This window comes from Anastrepha obliqua, chromosome 4 (genome assembly GCF_027943255.1).
Source record: "Anastrepha obliqua isolate idAnaObli1 chromosome 4, idAnaObli1_1.0, whole genome shotgun sequence".
Taxonomy (NCBI): Eukaryota; Metazoa; Arthropoda; class Insecta; order Diptera; family Tephritidae; genus Anastrepha; species Anastrepha obliqua.
In genome coordinates, this window is record NC_072895.1 from 78347967 (window position 1) to 78372047 (window position 24081).

A 24081-nucleotide genomic window follows, 5' to 3' on the forward strand; every position below is an offset into this window, starting at 1 on the left:
TAGCAACCCAGAGGAGTCCAATTTGTTTAGGGGGACCGAGAAAGCTGCTTACTGAGCAAATCGCTTATTATTGAATCATCGATCTATACTATACATTTCGTTGAATTTCGATAAATCTTTTAAACCAATGCTTTGCATACAGTGTTGCCAACTTTTCTCTTTCATAAAGCTTCAGAACTTAGAGCAAAGCGTTTTACCACAATTAAAAGCTCTATTTTTTTTTATCAAATAATACTTTTTTTACAACAGTTTATATATATATATAATTGGCGTGAACACCCGTTTTGGGTGTTTCGCCAAGCTCCTCTTCCTATTTGTGAAAAACTTTTTCTTCATATTGGTATTTTACCGAGATTCGAACCTACGTTCTCTCTGAATTCCGAATGGTAGTCATACACCAATCCATTCGGCTACGGCGGTAGCAAAAGTATAAAATAAATAAAGACGTAATGAATCATGAAATAAAATTTATCGTACACAACGATTTTGTACAAAAATTACCCTCTGCACACAATATGCAAGTTATATCACAAATTAATTCCATAGTATATTTCCTCGACAAGCAATGGCAAACCTCCGAATGTATTTCTGCCATGAAAAAGTTCCTCATCAAATATATCTGCCGTTCGTAGTCGGCTTAAAAAATTGTATTCCAAATAAAATTCGACGTGGTTAGCACTTAAAATTTTTAGTGGCATCACTGCCCATAATGCAGGAAATCTACCACATTTTTTAAATAAACGAACTGTATTTCTTTTGTCAGGCAACTGTAGCTGAATTCAACTCCGTACTCCGTTGGCTTTGTCACCTTAGCATTTCCGTTCATTGTTGTTTACTAACCAACATCAAATAAGAATTGGCGATTGTTGTTTTTTAGCCAAAACAAAGTTGAGAGGAGAATATTTATACTGAATCTTATTTATATAAGTTGAGCTGCTTCTTTATTATTGAAGTTTAAAAAAAACCGAAGGAAAAATCGGTTAAAAACATACTCGAATATGCTCAGGAGCTTTCTGCAGCCTAGAAAATACAAGTTCCTTCTAGCGTCCATATTCTTTTTGCCTGATTCATAAACGTTTGCTAGCTAAACAAGGAAGAATTCTACCTACTGTAAATAGTTATATTTGTTTTTAATTTTAAATCCATCTGCATATTTATAATTTATAAAATCTTCTTTTGTTATCTACTTGTATGGAAATACATATGTACATGTTTTGTTCAATATCTACCACATTCTACTCAAATCTACCACTTTTGTCTTGTTGATTCTACCACATAAAAAACCAAGTAGTCCGCAGCCTGGTTGGCTATAAGAATGCTGGTTGAGAAAAATCCATGCTCAGTTGAGTTTTGCAGCCGGGCCTAATAGTAGTAGTAAGTGTTAACGGTGAAGTGGTGCAGTGATAAGTGATCGCGAAGAGAAAATACGAAAATTGCAATAAAGTTAAAAAAGAGTTTTTTATTTTGTGAGAACATATTCCTGAAATATTTATTTAATATTTGAAATAAAAACTCTTTGAAATAATGTGCAAAAATGCATAAAATTCACACTAACGCTTAACGTATTCAGAAATGTGTATAACGTTTTAAAGAAATAAATACAAGCAACAGGTAAATACGAAATTTGTGTTGTGAATGTCGGTTCATTGACATAAATATGGCAAAAGGGGGACACTTTAAATAAAAACAAACGATATTTATATGCCCAAATATATAAAGAAGCACCTTAAGCCAAACACTATTTTGCATTTGTTCATTTACATACACATTTATACACTTGTCTTATATGCCACATGTATACTTATGTATGCATATATTGTATAGAAATATAATTGTGATTTTCAGTTTGAATCGGTTTCAACCAGTTCCGTACTTACCGTGTTTTAAACTTTTCCTTTGGCTTTGCGCCACGCTTGCTAGAGGCCAATAAATAATACCACCGGCGGGAAAAGAATCCAAAGTCATTTGTTAATTGAAGTGCTGAGGTTGTTATTATTGTTATTTGCCAGCTAGCGAAGCATAGCATCAGCGCTGAGAAGGTGAGTTGACGATTAAAAATTATTACTATTGGTTAACTATTAGAATTATATGTACACATACTTACCACAATAAGCGCAGCGAATAGTTTCAGGTGTTAGGTTCACGTATATTTATACATATTTACAGTAAAGTCGTAATTAAAAATGTGAGACGAGTGTTTGTGGTTAAGCGCTAGTAATTTGCAATTGAGTGTTTATAAGTTTTACCTTAACAGGAAATGCAAATTGGTTTTTAATATTAAACTATCTACCACATATCCACATACAAATGAACTTAACTTATATTAGTTAATTTGTATTCTGCCATTGGCCCAAGCCAAATTAGCTGAGTGCTCGTTTTCGAACCGTTTAAGCATTTCAACAAAGGAGTGTGCAGTCGGAGTAACGTATATACGCGTGTACATGCGTTGCATATTGCACATGTGTGTGTACTTATATATATGCATTGAATTTTTTGGAAAGTCACGAGTTGTCACCGGCTATTTCAACAAATTATTCTTGTTTTTTATGAACGGCTGCTGTTGGAGCTGCGTTAAAATTCAGTAATATTTCAGTAAAAAGCTGATTTTATATGTTTTGTCATATAATATTTAAATGTGGACGACCTAACGATTTCTTCAGTAACTTTGCAACAGAAAGATTAAGGGGTAACACCACTGTAGAAATTTCAAAAAATTGATTTTTTTTATAAGCTTAAAAAATTCTTTGAACCTTTTAAAATACAGAACAAAAAGTTTCATACGTTACCGAAGTCTATTTCATAAATATTTTAAGCTTTTAACCAAGCGTTAGTGACTGCTACCTAACGACTTCTCCAAATTTCCAAACTTTAAACGCGTTTTTCTCGAAACACGTTTTCTGAAATTGGCACGCAGAATAACTCAAACAATTTTAAATATTTTTAATCAGGTTTTTCCCTACGTCTGTATAATAACTTTCTTAAGAGAAGAGCGTAGGGGATTTTCGATAGATTAATTTAAACGATTGTTATAATTATTTAAGTGCCGTTTTTTTAGTCCAAAATAGAGTTTTTTTCCTTCAAATGCTTGCTAATTCCACAAAAATAAATATTTTTTAAATCCCTTACGTGTTTTTCTAGCTATTCTTATCTAGATTAAGAAAAAATAAATTTCTTTGTTCCAGATTAAAATTTGCACCCTCTGTGCTGCGTGCCGCGGAGCTTCTTCAAGAGAAACCACACTACAAAAATGTTTCCAATGCCGCCATTTTGTAAAATTTCTCGGTCAAACTTTGTAGTTTTGTATTTTAGTATATAAGTAATAACTTCCCAAATCAGAGTGATGGTTTCCCCTTTCCTTCTATAGAAAAAAATTCTTTAAAAATCGTGTTTATTTTACGCGTGTACAGTGGTGTTACCCCTTAAGTATATACATATGCTTACACATCAGTAAATCCAATCCGTGTTTTTTGGAGCTATAGAACATTTTTTAGAGAAGTAAAAACAGAAGGAACTCAATGGAATCGGCAATATTTTGTCTTTATTACCTTCCAAATTGCATAAAATTTAACGCTTACAAATAAACTAGGCTATATGGCTACCTAGACTGTCCCGTGCGAAGACCGATAAGTCACATTTTGCGCCAGATTTTCCAGCATAATCTCATTTGTCTCCTTTATGCCCGAATTGAATTTTAAGTCTGAGTAAGTCAATTATAAATAGCTTATTTACTAGCATAGATTCGTTAATTGAATTATCTTACAATACCGCAGAAAGCAGTTCAAAGGCACCAAAAAACATGCCAACCAATTTCTCATATCTCGAGATGATTTGGCCTCAAGGCATTCACGCTTTCTATGACGCTTCCGCCTTGCTGGAAGCAATTGGCACTTAGACGATTGATATTAGCATATGAAACAAGAATGAAGAATTTGTCTGTAGCCACCCCTAATGATAGTACCGCTGATTCTCTCTTCACTAAGATGAACTCCTATCAGGAGATATCAGTAGAGCAGCTAATTTGTTTCTTTTTTGGTCTTCAAATTTGATGGTTTGAATGTCAAAATAATTTACTTTTTGCTATTTCGTTTGTTTGTTTACATTCTGACACCCCAAATTCCAAAACTAAATACATGAAATGTTTGTGTTTGTACTACTGCTATCGCCTTTAATGGATTCGCCTTGATATTTAGATTTGAAAATTTATTTTTCTTGGCGGTAACACCGTTAGTTTTGTTAGTGAATTTTTACGATTTGTCAAAGTTTGCTACACGTAAGTTTGATAAGTGATTCCAGTGAATGCAAAATTTGCTCATTTTGTTCAACCGACATTCCCAAAGATAGTTCTATGTGCCCAAAGAAAGCACCCGCTATTTACATTTATACAAAAATGTACCTGATGTACCTGCTTTTGATTACTTACTTACTTACTTAGGGTGGCCATAACAACCCGTTACCGAGTTACGGCCGACCTCACTAGCTCTCTCCAGGCGCCACTGCTCCGCGCGCGCCTTCTCCAATTCTGTACACCAAGCGAGCATAGGGTTTCCTCCACCTGGTCTTTCCACCGGAGCAATGGTCTTCCTCTGCGTCGGCTCCCTTGGACTTCGCCCTCGAACACCTTCTTTACTGGAGCTTCTTCATCTATACGCACGACATTCCCTAGCCAACGCAGGCGTTGGGTGGCGATGCGTTGAACTACGTCAATGTCGGCGTAAAGCTCATACAGCTCGTGGTTCATTCTTGAACGATAGTCTTCGCCAACGCGCACAGGACCGTAGATCTTACGAAGAACTTTTCTCTCGAGCATCCCAAGAGCGGTACAGGCAATCCCTTATCGGGCTATCGAACGCAGCTTTATAGTCGACAAAGAGATGATGGAAGTCGACTTGCTTTTCATGGGTCTTTTCCAGGATTTGGCGTAATGTGAAAATCTGGTCGATGGTGGACTTACCACGTCTGAAGCCGCACTGATAAGGTCCCATCAGTGTGTTGGCAAACGGCTTAAGTCTTCCACATAGGTGATAGGTGATGCCCCGGTAGTTGGTGCAGATCGTCGGGTAACCCTTCTTCAGTACAGGACAAAGAACACTGAGATTCCAATCGTCGGGCATGCTTTCTGCTAGCCATATTTTGCAGATGAGCTGATGCATCAGCACATCGCCGCCAGTCTTGAACAATTCAGCGGGCAAGCCGTCAGCGCCAGCCGCTTTGTTATTCTTGAGCCGCTGAATGGCAACTCTGACTTCGTCATGACTAGGTGGTGGAACGTCCAAATTATCGTCGATTGGCGGTATCGGGTTATCTTCTACTGGGGCGGAATTGTGTGCGTCATCGCCAGCAAGTAAATTGCAGAAGTGTTCCCTCCATATGCCCAGTGTGGACTGTGTATCCATAACCAGATTTCCGTTTTTATCACTGCAGGCTGATGCTCCGATCTTGAAACCTTGTGTCAGACGCTTGACTTGTTGATAGAATTTTCGAGCATCATTCCTGCCCCTGTACTCTTCTAGCAGCGCACGCTCACGCTTCTTCTGTTCTCATTTCTTGCGTCTGAAGAGGCGCCTCTCTTCCGATCTCCTTTCCCTGTAGTTATCTCGCACGGACCGCGTTGCAGCTCACTGCAGAGTTCTTTTGTAAGCTGCGTTCTTCGCTGCATTAGCTTCGCGACACTCTTCGTCGTACCATTGGTTTCGTTTAGGTGGGCGTTGGAACCCAATGGGTTTTTCAGCGGCAGCTCGCATAGAGCGGGATATATGTGTCCAAAGTCCGCCTGCGTCTGCAGGTAGAGAATCGTGGAGGAGCAACTCCGAGAGGTGAGCGGAATAAGTTTCGGCAGTCCGTTGTGATAACAGCTTAGCGACGTCTAGCTTTCGTTGCATTGCATAACCGCATGCGTATTTTGGCTGCGAAGATAGTGGTCAGAGGTGATGTTCACTCCACGGAACGTTCGCACATCCTGCACACATGTAGCATACCTTCCGTCGATCACAACATGGTCAATTTTGTTGCGCGTTCTTTGATCAGGGGACAGCCAGGTGGCCTTATGGATATTGAGGTGTTGGAATCTGCTGCTACTAACTACTATGTTTCGCGCCGCAGCGAAGTCGATCAGCCTTAGGCCATTGTTCGATGAGGTCTCGTGGAGGCTGAACTGACCGACAGTGGGATCGAAGACAGATTCTCGCCCAACCTTTGCGTTGAAGTCACCGAGTACGATCTTCACGTCTTGGGCTGGGCAGCGGTCATATACTTGCTCGAGTCTCGCATGGAAATTGTCTTTTATGGCATTGTCCTTTTCTTCCGTTGGGGCGTGCGCGCAAATCAGGCTTATGTTGAGGAACCGTGCCTTGATACGGATTGTGGTTAGCCTATCGCTCACAGGTGTGAACCTAGAGACGTGGGAACGAAGCCTCCCGCTTACAACAAATCCGCATCCTAATTCGCGCCGCTTCGCATGGCAGCTGTAGTAGATATCGCAGCCTGCTTGCTTAGAGCAGCCTTGTCCTGTCCATCTTATCTCATGTCCATCATCTAATTTTTTCGAGGGCTTCCGCCAACTGGATAGAGGCACCTTCCCTATTTAGGGTTCGGACATTCCAGGTGCATATCCGTAAATCGTAGTTCGGTTTTCCTTTGCGATGGTCGTCAACGTTGAGGGGCTCATTATCCGAGACTATTGCGGTCTTCACTGGTTGTTTTTTGTTTTCCGCGGCGAGTTCCAAACCCAGCGCACAACGCAAATTTAATGTCCTGGGGGGACATTCGTCTCAGACATTCGTTCACAGCCCGGCGGGTGCTCAGCAGCTATCCAGAATGGCCAAGGAAAAGACAGGATCAAATCCAGGGGGCTGTGTGTCGACTTGCATAAAGCAAGTGTCAAGGATAGAGCCCTGGAGTTTGCCATGTTAAACCCAGTCAAGGCCGTTGCTTTGTATTGCTAAATCCCATACACCTGCTTTTGATTGCAATTATTAATTTTGACCTAATAATTCAACAAACAATATGCTTCGTTGACCGGTCTACTGCCTGGTTGTGAACAACAGGCTTACATCCATACATATACAGGTCTAATATGTATGTATGCAATATGTTTCAATGGCTATGCATTACGAGTGCAAGGTATTCATTCAACAAAAACAAATGTACGTACATTATTGTTTGCGGTATTTACATACATACATATATAAGTAGTCATAACAAGCTTTGTATGTTTATGAATATTTGCGATTTTTAATGGCTTTTATAAAGTAAAGCCAGTAACTATCTTGTAATTTTACCAAAACAAAAAATAATCATACTGAATAGTAATAAACAATATATTTATAAATGTACGTATCTGCATTTGCATATACACATAATTACGTGCATACACAGATGTAATATATGCATCCAAAGCCGCAGTAGTGCACTGCGGCTTGTGTATGAGGGAGTAAGCGTAATACCAAACTGGCTTGGAATACTACAGATGAAGAGCTTGTAGCAGCTGAGTAGGCAGCTCACTATGACGTATACGCAATTTCCTTAACTTTGTGCTGCATATCGGTTATATGTTTACATCTGCATTGTTGTTTCTGCAATAGTTGCGTTGTTCGCTTTTTAACTTGTCGCATAATAAGTTGTTGAACAGGTATGAACGTTAATGTAGGGCCACGCGTGCGTATATATACATAGGTAGACTGTATGAGAGTGCATACATATGTGTGTGAATAGATTTTATAGGAAGGCTGTAATAACAAAAGCGATAAAAAAATAAAAATTAAAACAGTTAGTTTGATTTGAGTGCAACAATTGTCGGTTTCTCACTGGAATACCATTCGCATTTCGGTAACTTTATTTCAGGTTTGTTGCAAGAGGTCAAGGCGGCCGTTTTGCAATGCCACGCGGAATGACTTCAGGGCACGGAAATTTTATTGCAATGCTTGCTAAGAGATAGTTTCTTTATACATGCGTATCTATAATTAAAATTAAATGATGAATTTACTTTGACACAATGTTTCAAAAACACAGAAGTAAGTTAAATATATATACATACATATATATGTATGCAGGCATGTTTTGCCCGTTTTACATATGTATATATGTAGGTATATGAAACTTTTGACGGACTGCATGTGAAGACGTATAGCCTAGTGACCAACCGCCTCCCGACGATTTACTTAATGGTAGTACCGGGAGGGGATCAGAACATTGACGGTAGGAGGTTTAGTTCGGGTTAAGGTCCTACACTGACGGGGTAAAGGCTTTCGATGCCTTCTCCACGTACAAAAAAAAAAATTTCAAAAAGTGCCACTCACCATACATGATTTATGTACATACATACATACACATTAGGCCGGGTCGATTTGTGGGGAGGCAAAAAAATCGCCCATTGCTCTGTGAAAATCATATTCTAGGGATCACAATAAGAAACTTTGCCGAAGGAACCATACCTCTAAAACGAATTCTGATGTCCCCCAATTTGGGTCGAACTTTTCAGTTTCTTTTCTCATGTAAAGGCCAAACCCCCCAGGGGAGTTCCAGGGGGTGTGCTATTGGCATGGGTGGATCGGCCGTCCAAAGTTTGTGGGGGTCGGTCATTCATTTGGACTCGATTGGAGCACTCTAAATGGGTCAAAGTGGGATTTTTCGTTCGACCCAAATTGGGGGACATCAGAATTCGTTCTAGAGGTATGGTTCCTTCGGCAAAGTTTCTTATTTTGATCCCTAGAATACGATTTTCACAGAGCAATGAGCGATTTTTAAATCCACCCGCCCTAATACACATGGAATAAAAGGACTACGTTCCCCCAATTCGAATTTCTTTGCAGTGTCAAAAGTTTAAAATTTGAGTTTAAGATAATTCAAATTGAACAGAAAAAGTCTGCGTTCACTTCAAGAACATTTAAGAAAAGTAATAAAATTAAATATATTCATGAATTCAATAACTAGTCGCGCCTTTTTATGAAGCGATTTTTCATTGACCCAACTAACTTTGCAGTTATTTCTGGATTTCCCATTCTTCTTTGATAAAATATTTTAGCATTTCTTTGCTGGTTGTAGTACTCTGCCGGATTTTCTTCTCGAGTACGTTCCATAAGTGATGTATGTGATTTAGGTCTAGTGATTGTGGGGGTGTATGCAGTTGATTTGGAGCATTATAGACCAACCACAGCTTAACAATCTCGTCCGTGTGCTTCGGGTCGTTGTCCTGTTGAAAAATAAATCTTTCACCTAGTTTTGTTCCACTCTCTCGTAAATTTGTTTTTAAAATATTAAGACACACAACATGGCGGCTAATTTTTTAAAACTACTCAAATCCACTTAAACCCCTGAGTAACGAGTTTCATGCGAATTCATGAGTTTTTTCAAAAATCTGTCCGCCATATTGGATCCGCCATTTTGAAATTTGGAAATCTAACACCAGATTTGTAATCAGCGACCCAAAAAACCCCCGAGTAATATTATACATTTTAAGTGGATTTGAGGAGTTTTAAAAAATTAGCCGCCATGTTGTGGCCGCCATCTTGGATTTTAAAATTTTTCATTTTGTATTTTAAAGTAAACTTTATTAGCTAAATTTTGAGACCTCGTACAACTCTTTCCGTTGAAATGAATTTTTTTGGTATAGGTTATTAGAATGAATTTAATGAATTTTGATTACATTTTTAGCCATATTAAATGAGCCATCTTGAATTTCGTTTTTGGCCACTCTGTATTGAAAAGTAGATAAAAAGAGCTAAATTTTAAGCCCTATTAGAACTCTCTAGGTCAAAAACATTTTTGGACAGATAGGGGTCTCCCGTTGAGAAAGAATGCCCCATATATATATATATATATTGTAATTTATTAATGAAAATGAAATTCGGCCTTTAAGGATTTTTTGTACTGTATCTGCTTAGGGAACTTTTCTTCTATCTCCTTTGCGATCTGGCTTGCTGTCAGTCGGGGATTGCTGTCACAAGGATAGTTATGTTGCGCATTTCTTTTTTCGTCAGTTCTGATGGTAGTCCTGCCTTGGATTCGTAGGATTTCGTTTGCTTGAAGTTGTTAATCCCTCTTTCGAACTTAATGAAACAGAAAATATTTACAAATTTCAAAGATGCCAACGGCCAATTAAAGTAAGCGAAAAAAGGAAGACGTAAACATTAAAAAAGAAAAAAACGTGTTTTCGAATAACAGTCTTCACTAGTCTAACATCATTCAAGCTGGCCACACTACTTTTATGTAGAAGTTTTTTCAGTTCCACATGCTTGCTCGCTTATGGGTTGTATAGGTCTAAATGGAATTGACTTAAAAATAATGTGCAATTAAAGATATTTTATATTTTTTTCTAGTTAAATCATTATATTAAACTTGAATATAATCGGGCAATTATGTACATATGCACTTATATACCATAAACATCATAAAACCGGGGACCGATTAGTGATACTTATTTTAAAATATCTTGTGTTTTTTGGTTATGGCATATGGAAATAGGATTCCACCAATTCAAAAAGACGCGCTATACAGGCTATCGACCTGCTATGCCAAAAAAAAGGGATGGTTATTATTAATTTTGTTAAAAAAGGGAAAGAATTTGCAAGCATTTTTATATTAAAACCTAAAATTCTATTCTCTATGAGCGGAGGTATTCGAAACTTTGAACACCTACCTTTTTTTAAAGATCGAAAAATCGAAATTTACAAATTTCTCAACAACTGTTTTACTTTTATATATGTATGTTTGTGTTGAAAGACATAATTTTAATTGGATTAATTTTCAATAATTATCCTTCCGCTATCGGCATTTTAAATATGTATCCTCACACTTTCCTTTTAATTAAGTTCCTTTTCTACAGCACGAAGTGGTCGATAGTACTCAGTAGACAGAGGATGTGAATTTTGCCCTATTATAGGATCTGCCGTTTGTATGCATAGACTTATAGAGTAAAACCATCGCAATACCCTTTATGCAGTGCGGTCAAACTTTTAAATTTACAGCTGCTTTGCTTCTTCAATATGGCTCGTGTGGTCACCGAAAATCTTGTACTTCGAAAATTGTGTTGACGCTTAAACTTTCTAGACTTTCTTTATCTTAAAACATCATATTTTGAATAAATATTAATATTTCGTTATTTACCACCTGTTTGCATTAACATATAGTGGATTCACAAAATTCGAAACGTTTTTTCTGACGTAAATTTCACAGTAAGATTGAGGTTCAAGCCAATTGTGGCCATTTGACGAGGGAGTGTCCATAATACCACTTTTATCAAAAAGTTCCCGGAACAACCGCCAGGCGACGCTCTAGGTAAACTGATTTGAGTTATATTTTTCTTTGTTATTTTTCCATATCTGAGACGCGACTTCGGTTTTTGAGTACGACATGCAATCCATACATCAGCCGAGTGAGTGGATAGCTCCGAATGAACTAAAACCAAAAAAACTTAAACTTGTATTGTAACTTAAAAAATAAACTTGTATTTTGAATTTTCAGAATATAATCCGTGAACTTTTTGAGCAGGGTAAATAAGTTCATCCGACGATATGTCGTTAGCTAGAGAGGTTATTTTTTGTTTTAGTTTAAGTTAAACAAATTTGTATCTCACCTTCTAGCCATTCCATACATCAGATCCCAAAACAAGCAAGTGATAATTGCATTGACTGTAACTGTATGGAACACATACATATAGCACCTAAAATTATTATCTATATCATCACAATGAATGCACAAAACAGATGGAATCAAAATTATGTTAGCACGCCAAAGTTCTTATCGAAGACGCTGATACAAACAATTTTTTCCCCTTTATGGCCATGTCAGAAGGGCAGTTTTCCATTGAAGCCATGTGACAGATCGGTAAAGCCTGCTAAAATAACGAACCAAGAAAAAACAGTTATGGTACAAAAGCATTATCTCCTTAAAAAACTAACTACTAAGAGATAAATGTGGCCTTACAAATGGAGTTTTTATCTGCAGTCACGTTACAATAATAATTCATAGACAATATTTTGGAATTTGATATCAGTTCCTCTCAATAACATCTCTTAGACACGCAACAGCATGCAAACTAGCACTCACTTGATAACATACATACGTAGTAATGCAGCTAAATATAGTATATGAGTGCGCTTGTTTTCGAATGCTTTTATCTTAGTTGTAAAATTTGTGAATGTGCAAATCAGTCTAATAGAAGCTAATGACAAGGCCAATAAAGTGATCCGCTAAGATTAAAAACAGTACTTTTGAGAGCTGGAACAAATTAATAACATGACAACAGACTGGAATATTAGTATCGTCAGGTTATCTATGAGTGCACTATGTGTGTTGTAAATTTTGTTGGAAAACACTGCATACAGTGTTTGCAAATTTGCGGAAGAAATTTTATGAAGCATGCAAATATGGAAAAATAGTACATTGACAAAGTTGCTAATGATCTTCCTCTTCTTAATTGGCGCGCCAGTCGTTCCTTTCTCGTGCTAACCGGCACCAGTTGAACACACCAAGTGAAGCCAAGTCCTTCTCCATCTGATCTTTCCAACGCAGAGGAGGTCTTTCTTTTCCTCTGCTACCCCCAGCTGGTACCGCATCGAATACTTTCAGAGCCGTAGCGTTTCTATCCACTCGGACGACATGACCCAGCCAACGTAGCCGCTGGATCTTTATTTGCTGCACTATGTCTATGTCGTCGTAAAGCTCATACAGCTCTTCATTCCATCGCCCAAAAATCTTACGCATAATCCTTCCCTCAAACACTCCAAGCGTCGCTTCATCGCATGTTGCCATCGGCCACGCTTCTGCGCCATACGTTAGGACGGACATGATGAGAGCCTTGTAGAGTGTTAGTTTTGTTCGTCGAGAGAGGACTTTACTACTCATTTGCCTACTTAGTCCAAAGTAGCACTTGTTGGCAAGAGAGATTCTACGTTGGATTTCAAGGCTGACATTGTTATCGGTATTAATGCTGGTTCCTAAATATACGAAATCTTTTACAACCTCAAAATTATAGTTGCTAACGACGACGTCTATTAAAAATGGGCAGCATACGTAGATATTTAATTACGAGATCATTTGAATATCCAAATCGGGAAATAAATTATATAAAAAAATTGGATGCAAAATGTCTAAAATTTATTATATTATGAGTATATTGTAATTTTTAATTAATCTTATTTAAAAATAACTTATACCAGAATATTTGAATTTGAAGTATCCTAAGGAAGTTGCGCTCAAGGCCTGTGTGCGCCCGTTAATTTTATTGGCAGGCAGATTAATTTCAAAGTTCAGTGGATTTTCTGACAATTTCGCTGAAAATATTATCAAAACATAATTTTTTCCGAAAAAACGTTTTAATATTGCATTTAGCTGCTTTTACTCTCTGAGTTATTAATTTAATTTTTGTAGAATAGTGTTGAAAACTCGACCAGTAATAATTTTCATTTCATTTCATTCCCATTTAATTTCCATTAGTTATTTTATTTATTGTAATGAAACGTATATTGCACAGCCTCATTAGGCGAATTGGTAGGTGTATGACTGCCATTCGGAAGTGCGTAAGTTCGAATCTCCGTGCATGAAACACCAAAATGATAGAACAAGTTTTTTTCTAATATGCCGTCCAGAGGCGGCTCAAAACTGGGACCTACAGCTTACTTAGACTTACAGACATTTTGGAACAACAACAAAAGACGCGTGCCTCATATAGGAGGAGGAGGGTGTAAGCGCCAATTATATGTATACATATATTATATTGCACAAGACACATTATATTTCACGCTTCTCAAAGTAAAAATATATAAAAAGTATTATTGCTTTAAAAAATACTTGTGCGTTCAGTTAAACTTCTTATTATAGCGAAATAAAACGTGAGGACACATTACTTTTCTTTCACTCAACTCAGTTGGTGACATCACTGTTTTTTTAGAATGCAATATGCATTGAGCGCATGATGGAACGTGGTCCCGTTACTTTGCGCTCAGCGAATTTGACAACGAGTTACGTGATTTTAGCTCCAGTATGGCCAGATTACTATTTTCGTAACATGATTTAGCATTTTTTTTTTGTTATTTAGTCTGAGAGTTTTAGTTCTTTCTTCATGACATTTTTCTAGCCTGTTCTAATTAAAAGTAATGTTTATAATTTTGTAAAATACATATATATTTTTTAATAATTATTTAAATAATTCACTCAGTTTTATTTAGCTTTACTGTTTTTTTAACATCTGGTGGCATTGCCCGCGATTGCAGGTGTTGTTGGTGTTCTTCTGCTTTCGGCAGTCAAATCTCTCTCGCTACTGCAGTGTTGCCTAGCTTTGGATATAAAAACGCACTAGAATGCCCATTCAAAGAAAATAACACAACAAATTTTTATTGAATCACTTAAAGAACTTTGTATGCGTGACAAATTGTCTTTAGAATGTGCGTTTTTTTTTAATAAATGTGTTATGCTTATGTACAATTTAATTTATAAGTTATTTTTGTCAAGCGAGACTCTTTTGTTAAGGGAACGACTTATTTGCTATATTTGAGGTTATGTAACTAGATAAGGTACTCTTTTTGTAAAAATGTCAGTATGGCTTCTTTAGTATTTTCTGGTAGTTTGTGGCTTATTTTTACAATGAATACACCTCTTGATGCCCCATGTCCCACTAAGGATTGTTGGCCGGAAGAAACGATTACACCTCTATGGTTTTAATCCGCATTCAGTAAATTCAAACGCCTTTTAAAATGTGTAAAAAGTTTTCAATCTTAAGAAGAGTTGAGAGAGGGACATTTAATATTCTTCCATAACCTTAAAAGGAGCAAAAAATTAAATTCACACTTTCAAAATATCAAATTTTATAAAAACCAACTAATTTTCATTAGCACTAAAATCTTCTCAGAGTGGCCTTTTTTAACCTTCTTTTGTATAATAATACATTTTTTTTTAAACGTAAAGTTTCGGTAGCTTTAAATTAAAAAAAAAAAAAGAAACAAACACGAAACTTCAAAATTTTCGCATTTTCGGTATAAAATAGCACTAAATTTATTGCGAAGAGCAAATGGTTGGCAATACTGCACAACTCAGCAAACGTGACGTCACGTACTCTCTGATAGGCGCAATCTTCTTTCTATCATTCTTGCATTGAGCGTAGTATTTGGGCTCTACGGTTTTCCTTAAAATGGGATTTCGATAATAGGCGTTTATGTGTAATTCCAGTACCTTTCAGAGATAAACTTCTTCCCACTTTTCGATATTTGATTCCATTAAAAGAAAAGTGGGGTGTACGTTTTTCATATTCTGGCAACTAAAATCTAGTATGTAAAGATTATAAATAGTTCTAGGTCAGATATCCATAAAATGCTTTTTTTGCCGTGCTTGTGATTTTTCTGCATCAAAAAAAAATTTTTTTTATTCAATTTCAAAAAATTGTCTCTTTATATAGTATCCATATTATTATTCTAAATTGCATCGAATTGTTTAATTAATCTTCTGAATGGCAAATATGGACTGGAAATTTCAAAAGTCATTTTAAAAAAATTCTATCATCAGAAAAAACTGAAAAGGTAGTTTTACTTTGTTATGCCCTTAGTTTCTCCATAAATGTTTGACAAAACAATTTCTTCTTGGAAAAAAAGAAAACTCCGCCAAAAACATATAAATGTTTTTATCAAAATAAATGGAATATTCTACAATCGGGTTGAAAAGAAGAGATTAGCTCTCAGACTGTGTCGTACATTTATAGGATACATTTAGCTAGCAGTTCGGGCTGGGTAGTTCTCTTCGGGATTGATATACCGATCAGATGAAAGTCATAGAGAGAATTCCTATTTTATTGAACTTAAAAAGACAGGTGTTTCAGCAAACAATGTGAGTTTGTGAACAGCCATAAATCAATATTTAAATGTCAACCCTTATCTACCTATCACCTATCAACGTTACACAACCACTTGTCCTACCTCTGTAGGACCCCAAATTAGAATAAATACAAATTGCAAACATTAGTAAGGAAATATATGATTCTTAATTGAAAACATAAAAAAATTAAACTCTTTATCAGAGAAAAAGATGCATGATTTTTATTGTTGGTTCTTTGTTTTATCTCTAATAATTGTCAATACATCTTATGAGATGTACGAACGATGGAGAGAATAATAAGGAGCGCCGATCGTGGCACTAGTACTTTGCTCTCACGAATTTGACAGAATCGCTGTGGGTACGACTTCGCACTTATGCAATTTACTCGTGTCATTTCTTCTTTTTCTTTCATTCTTGTTCGCTTTTTCACATCTTGCTCATGCAATTGCACCAATGTCACGCCTCTCTGATGGGCACAATCTTGTTTTTATCATTCTTGAGACATATGCGTACGTCCACTCTCGATAAGTATTTGTGCAGTACTGGGGAGGGCGGGGAAAGGCAACGAGCAAGATAATTCGAAACACGTGAGAAAAAATTTTCACGGTTTGTACCTCCACCGGATCTGAATGATAGATGTTTAAGTGTTTTTGCGTTGTTGCTAAATGCCTATTGGTAAAAAATAAAAAGCAGAAAATATCAAAAAAGTTCTAATAAAAGAAAATTACAGGTTATACAATTAAAAATTGGAAGAAGTGTATACGATTGGGCACGGAGTTATATATTCCATTAAATATTAGTCCAATAAAGAGCAAGCTTGACGCAGCTGAATATTCTCGTTAATTTTTGATAATTTTTCCCCTGACAGTTGTGCGTAGTTTCTCCATATAAAAGAAGGATTTCGTGGATTTGTTTTTTGCATTAAAATGCGCAACACCGTCAAGGAAAACAATTATAAAAAATTAAAAAGATTTTTACCCCCTCCAAATTGACTCTTTATTATAATAAAACTTAATGCCCAATAGAATTGAGTACCGAATTTTTTTGGTTCTGATTAAAAAATTAGAAATTTTGCTGAAACTTTGTCCAATTTTTCAAATATTTGAATAAAATTTGAAATCTGGATTTATATTGTAAATTAATTTCTAATTAATCTCTCCTATCCCCTTTTAATACACTCATTTCCTAATGTTATAATAAAAAATCCCATCAAAACCGAAGTAAAATTGTTAAGGAATAGTGATTTTTCCTTCAAAGCTCCACTTTCGTTCTTCAGGAGTTACTGAATTATCGCAGTTTTTGCATTTCTGAAGATTAATATTGCATGGAAGGCGGTCGTCGTTATTTTCCTTTTTGCGTATTTTCAGTGTCAATGTTGGCATGTGCATCGAGTTTCGTTGACTTTTAATAAGTTATCTGTTGCGCAGTCAGTCAGGCAGACACAGTGGAGATTAAATTGATTTCTCAATTATTCTGAACATGCTGGTATGTACAGGGTGAACGATATGAAGTGTTACCAACTTCACACTGCTTGTATCTGTAAAAGAGCTCATGACATCAACGTCAAAATTGTTCTAATGACAGTTCAATATATTGTTTATAAGCCATCAAAAGCATTTGCATCTCAGTTTTGTTGAATTTTTTATTCTGTGATGGAATTCAAACGTAATAGTATGATTGCGTTATATTTGGTCACCTTTAAGTGAATAAAATGTTTGTGTATCGCACTATAAAACGTTACAATGATATTGGTAGCATTCCAAAACGCTATGGAGGGGGACCAAAAAAACCGCAACAACGCCAGAAATGGTTCGGAAAGTGAAGGCTCGGCTTGAACGAAATCTACGTCGTAGTCTAAGACAAATGGCCAAAGAACTGAAAATATCGCAAGACAGCATTCGATGCATATTAAAAAATGAGCTCGAGGACAAGGCTTCCAAGTTCCAAAAACCACACGATCTTTCACCCCAGAAAAAAAAATTCGGTGCGAAAGAGCAAAGGAGTTGTTGCGCTTGCACGAACATGGCGAATTTCCTAACGTTGTGTTTTCTGATGAAAAAAATTTCCCAATTGAGCAGTTCATAAACACTACGATCGTGTTTACTTGACCGAACGCTCATACGAGAATTTGAGCCTACGTGAGTTGATGGACGCTCTCCAATCGTTTTTATCGAGCCTGGTGTCAAAGTGAATGTGATTTATTATCGGGAAAATGTTTTACAAGCTGCTTTAGAGCCGTGGACACGCAAACATTTCGGTCGTAGATTAAGCCTGAACGTCCTGAGACCATGGACGTTCCAACAGGACTCGTCACCGTCTCATAAAGCTCGTGTGAACCAAGAATGGTTAAAGAATCATGTTCCACACTTCATTTCGTCCACACAATGGCTTTCGAATTCGCCAGACGCAAATCCGATAGACTATTCCATCTGGTCCATTTTGGAGAGCAAGGTGAGGACTAAAAAGAATGCCAGTATGGATGCGCTGAAAAAAGCGATTATGCGAGAATGGACCAAAATACCTCAAGATCACATTCGTGAAGCACACAACTCATTTTTTCACCGTTTGAAGGCTATAGTCAAGGCAAAAGGTGGTCATATCGAGCTAAAGTGAATATATTATATGTTAAAATTGTAATCATTTTTGAACAATTTTGTCTTTGAAATCAATAAAAACTAATTTCACACAAAAAAGTTATGGTGTTTTGATAGGTAACACTTCATATATTCCTATATATGTACATGTCTATATTTATCTCTGTACTGGCAGGTTGAAAAAGTTGTAATACTGTACCGCAGTAGGTTTGAAAATTATTTGAATTTCTGAAAATAAAACTTTAGCATCTTAGATAAAAGAGAACAAACTTAAATGCTTACGAACCTGAGTTATCAGACTGCCTTCTAAGAGGAAAAGGCTTGCGTATTTTATATTAATATTACACTTTTCAGCATTCGTTGTGGGTTAACACGCAAAAGTTAAGTCAATTCGAGTGCTAAGCACTTGGTCTGAATACCATTCTAAATAGTTTCGGAGTGTCCTTTGTAATTATGCAATGAACGAGTCATAACGCTTTCTAAGAATTTATGGGACTTACAATTTGTATCTTTTCTTATTCAACCAGTATGAAAGAGAATAAATAATTAATTATATCCGGGAACCGGTTAGCAAAAAATGTAGAATAAACGTCAACAAACAAGAGCTGTGAGTAGGGGTGAAGCAGTCTTCAGATTTACTCATTAGTATGAATGTACGCAAAAGTTCAATCTGGTTACTCACTTATTGACGTGCTTAAAAGTCCCCGACACAAGTTTATGCCCACAACAACATTTACTTAAACGAGTATACAAATTAGGGGTATGGCATTGCACATTTTCTTACACCTTTTAACGAAAACTATATACATACATTATTAGAAATACAAATAATACTGGGCAGTTAAAAAATGGGAAAATATCGCCTTTGAAAAAAATAGAGGTTCAATTCAGTAAACCTTCAGTTCTATTTCACGTTTTTAGTTGTGATCGTCCAAAAAGACTACTCACAAAAAGCAGCACTCGTGCAATATCTGTATATATGCTTGAAAGAATTGATCTAAGCAGTTGCTTACAAGCTAAGCAGATATACTTCTTCTTCATCTTAATTGGCGCGATAACCGCTTACGCGATTTTGGTCGACTTTAACAAAGCGCGTAAGGCGTTTCTTTCTCGTGCTAACCGGCACCAGTTGGACACACCAAGAGAAGCCAAGTCCTTCTCCACCTGATTTTTCCAACGCAGAGGAGGTCTTTCTCTTCCTCTGCTACTACCAGCTGGTATAGCATCGAATACTTTCAGAGTCGGAGCGGTTGTATTCATTCGGACGACATGACCCAGTCAACGTAGCCGCTGGATCTTTATTCGCTGTGCTATGTCTATGTCGTCATTAAGCTTATACAGCTCATCGTTCCATTGCCTGCGATAATCGCCGTTGTCAACGTGCAAAGGTCCAAAAATCTTACGCAGAATCTTTCTCTCAAACACTCCAAGCGTCGCTTCATTGGATATTGTCCTCGTCCACGCTTCTGCGCCATAGGTTAGAACGGGCATGATGAGAGCTTTGTAGAGTGTTAGTTTTGTTCGTCGAGAAAGGACTTTACTACTCATTTGCATACTTAGTCTAAAGTAGCACTTGTAGGCAAGAGAGATTCTACGTTGAATTTCAAGGCTGACATTGTTATAGGTGTCATGCTGGTTCCTAAATATGCGAAGTCTTTTATAATCTCGAATTTATAACTGTCAGCAGTGACGTGGGTGCCGATACGCGAGTGCGGCGAGTGTTTGTTTGATGACAGGAGGTACTTCGTTAAGCTCTGTTAAGTCACACGACAGCAAGTCACCCTGTCTGAAACCTGGTTAGGTATCAAACGGCTCGGAGAGGTCCTTCCCAATTCTGATAGCGCGGCTGGTATTGAGCTCATCTTGCATAGCCGTATTAGTTTTGCGGGGATACCAAACTTTCCCGGTCTAAAGCCACACTGATAAGGTCCAATCAGTTGGTTGATGGTGGGCTTCAGCCTTTCACACAATACGCTCGCTAGAACCGTATATAACCGCTATAAAACTTATAGGCGATATTTAGAAGACTAATGCCGCGATAATATGGATTGGGCAGAGCACACTTACATTGCAATCGGCAGGCATGGTTTCATCCGACCATATTTTGCATAGAAACTGATGCATGCACTTTACCAGCTCCTCGCCGCCATGTTTGAATAACTCAGCCGGCAGTCCGTCGGCGCCCGCGGTTTTGCTCTTCTTTAGTCGCGTTATCGCTATTCTCACCTCGTCGGGGAACGAGAATTCCGTCGTCAACGATTGTGGTATCAGGATCTTCACATTTTCTGTGACATACGCAGCTATCGCTGTTTAACAGGTTCGAGAAGTTTTCCCTCCATAATTTAAGTATGCTCTGGATGTCAGTCACCAGATCGCCGTCTTTGTTCTTACATCTTTGTTCCGGTCTTAAAACCTTCTGTGAGCCGCCGAACTTTTCGCGTTTTTCGATCAGGAGACAGCCAGGTAGCTTGGAGTATCTTCTAAGCAGATATACTAGGTGGCAAAATATTAATCGCCCCATGTGGAAACAGTTGACCATTCTCTCCAGCCCAAAACCTGCAAACTTTGGGTTTGTCTTTGGTGGAAACGTAGTACAGTCCAATCGTGATAGTCCGACACATACGGGACCGACTCGTTGTCGGATTATCAAATATTCCGGACTACCGAAGGTTCCATTTAATGACACGAAAAGACAGAAAAAAATCACATCAACACCGTCAGAAATCGCGAGAGAACTGGCGTCGTTCAAATTTAATGACAAATACGTTGTGACCGGGAAACAAAACACAATCCCCCTCTGCTGCTCTGCTACGACTGATCAAAATAAAATAATGCCAATTGCATCCATAGACGTTATGAGGTTGTCGGATTACCGAACGTGTCGGATTAAGAAATGTCGGACTATCACGATTGTACTGTATTAGTTACTGTGTGCCATATAAGATTTAAGAGGAATTCATAGTTTAAAAAAATCAAACACACATATAACGTTTGGTAGTATAATTAACCTTAATTAAAGGAGAACACGACTTAAGGATATATCTACTAAAGAAATTAAGAGAATTATAATGAAATTATTTGTACGAGTCTCGTCCGAAAATCAGTATTTTAAATTTTGAATCTGCCACTATTTTTGTGAAAAGTTATTTAAAGTAATAAAACATGCACATTCATTCATTGATATTTAATGAAATTTATGAACTCGTATACCGGGCTAGCCAGGGATGAATATCGTCGACTCCCAGGGATGAATGTCATGAAGTTTTTCAGTTCTTTCGGACTCGGTAATAGGTATAAGAAACTGATATTGAAGGGCTTAAACTCGCGACTAATGTTGCAAAATTAATAGCATTTTGGATAACGGTATCACTCCCTTGACTTTGAGCTTGTTGAAGTACAAGTCAATTTACGTTAACACCGACTCGGTCTACATTTTCCCGCATTACTTTTACAACATTACTTGCATTTTGGTAGAATAAGCTGAACTATCCACAACTGCTACTAATATTTAGATCTTTCCACTTCACTTTTATCTCTTTCATATTTCCTTCGCGTTAATTTTTCTTCTTGGATCATGATTTACATTTTCCTTTCTCTCCATTCTTTAACAATTGCATTTTCCTTGTTTGTAATATCAGGATCGTTTTTAATTTATCCATTCAATTTTATAACACTTCATCAATTTTGAATGACTTTTTGGACAGGGTATCTCGTCGTTGTTGGTTGTTGGTAGTGAAACTGTTTGTAGTGATGCATGTAGTTGCTTTCAATATGCCAAATATATACTTTTAATAGCAAGTATCAGATTAATATTATACTCGTATGCATAGAAAACAAAAAAAATTTCGTTTCTAAAAATAAGAAACCAAAAAGTGAAATAAATCGAAAGATCGATTGGTATATTAAAGCGCATATATTAATTTATTATGATATAATGTAACAATATTTCAAATACATACATATACTGTGTCCAAAAAATAAGGTGACATTTGATTTTAAACTGCGCGCTTTGAAGGATTAGGAGAATTCTTTTTTTTTTTAGGTTGGTAGTACTGTGAGTGACATCTATGTCAAATTTCATGTGAAATATTCATTTACTGTTTGAGATACGCGTCGTTTTGTGAGCTGCTAAAAGTGAGTTTCTCGTTTTTTGCAATGTCGAAATTTGTTGAGCAAAGAATTTGCATTAAATTTTGTTTGCGGAATCAATTTTCGGATACGTTGAGGATGGTGCAGAAAGCCTTTGGTGATGAGGCTATGTCTAAAAAAAATGTTTACAAGTGGTATAGTGAGTTCCAAGCCGGTCGTGAACGTGTCGAAGACGAAGAGCGTCCTGGGCGACCATCAACCTCAACTGACGAAGCTCACGTCCAACAAATCAAAGATTTGGTGTTGAAAAACCGTCGATTAACGATTAGAGACCTTGCTGATGATGTTGGCATATCGAAAGGCTCAGTCAATACCATTTTGAAGGATGTTTTGGGCCTCAAGCGCGTCAAATCTCGACTGGTACCGAAAACATTGAATTTTTTGGACTCGTAATTCGTGATCATTTCATCAAAAACTCAACCCATATCGTTCCGCAACCACCGTATTCACCTGATCTGGCACCGTGCGACTTCTGGCTGTTCAGCAGGCTCAAAAGACCGCTCCGGGGACACCGTTTTGACACGATAGAGGAGATTCAAGCCGCAACGAAGACGGAACTGAAGGCCATCCCGGAAAGTGACTACAACCAGTGTTTCGAAAATTGGAAAAAACGTTGGCATAAGTGCATTGTGTCGGGAGGGGATTACTTTGAAGGGGATGAAATTGATTTGGAAGAATAAATAAAGAATTTTCAAAATAAATACAATGTCACCTTATTTTTTGGACACAGAGTATATATGCAGTGAAACATTCATTCGGAAAAGCATTTTAGTCTGGTGGTCGAAATTTACCAAATTTCATGGAGGGGGAGGGGCGCTACTTTCCTTCCTGTGAGTAAAATACATGAATGTACATATGTCTAATCGATTTTTAAATGCAAGTTTTCGAAGCATTTCGACACCAGCTCCACCAGTCGAAACCAAAATGAATATAAAATGTACTAAAACCTCCGGTTAAATACAATTACGGATGCTTCCTACTATTATTACTCGTATTAATAAAAAATATTCCCTATCCACAGAAAGTTGTTATGCATTAAAATGCTAAATTTAACATTGCTTTCTTTTATTCGTAAAACAAAATTTCCCAATAATGAAAAACTATTCTGTAGGATTTTTCTTTATTATATTAGGCAATTTCATCAGAAGCAAAATATATCCACAAAATCATCATTTTCCTGGTACATGGGTTGTATGCAAAAACTTTCCATTGTCAATTGTTTTGAAAATCAAAAATGAAGAGCTCTTCATTGACTTTTTTATTTTTTCTTCCGTTGAACATGCGAAATGGCAAAATTGCCATAACAAAGGTTATCAATGTATGCGGCTTTTTAGTTTCTGAAGATCAATCGATATTATTATGCGTCCATAAAAACGAAGTATAAAATGTTTGTTAAAACTCGTTTTGGACGTAAAAAAGCTGATGAATCATACAAATTTGAAGAAATTCGCCTTCAGAAAATAATCTGCTATTAAATTATTGGCCATTACGAGTTAATGTATGTACATACCTACATAAATATGCGCATACTTCTATGGTA

The 24081-nt window shown here is 37.0% G+C and overlaps 1 protein-coding gene across 3 annotated transcripts in view; it reads left to right on the forward strand.

The window, feature by feature from the left end:
- Nucleotides 1-1353: 1353 nt before the first annotated feature.
- Nucleotides 1354-24081, forward strand: part of LOC129243965 (sodium-dependent nutrient amino acid transporter 1-like) — a 40057-nt gene continuing 17329 nt past the window's right edge. For 2 of the 3 annotated variants that reach the window (XM_054881473.1, XM_054881475.1), the window contains exons 1-2: nt 1354-1611; nt 1846-2039. The gene's annotated coding sequence lies outside the window, so the exon portion shown is untranslated. The remainder of the gene's footprint in view (nt 1612-1845; nt 2040-24081) is intronic. The other variant, XM_054881474.1, reaches the window with a different exon arrangement.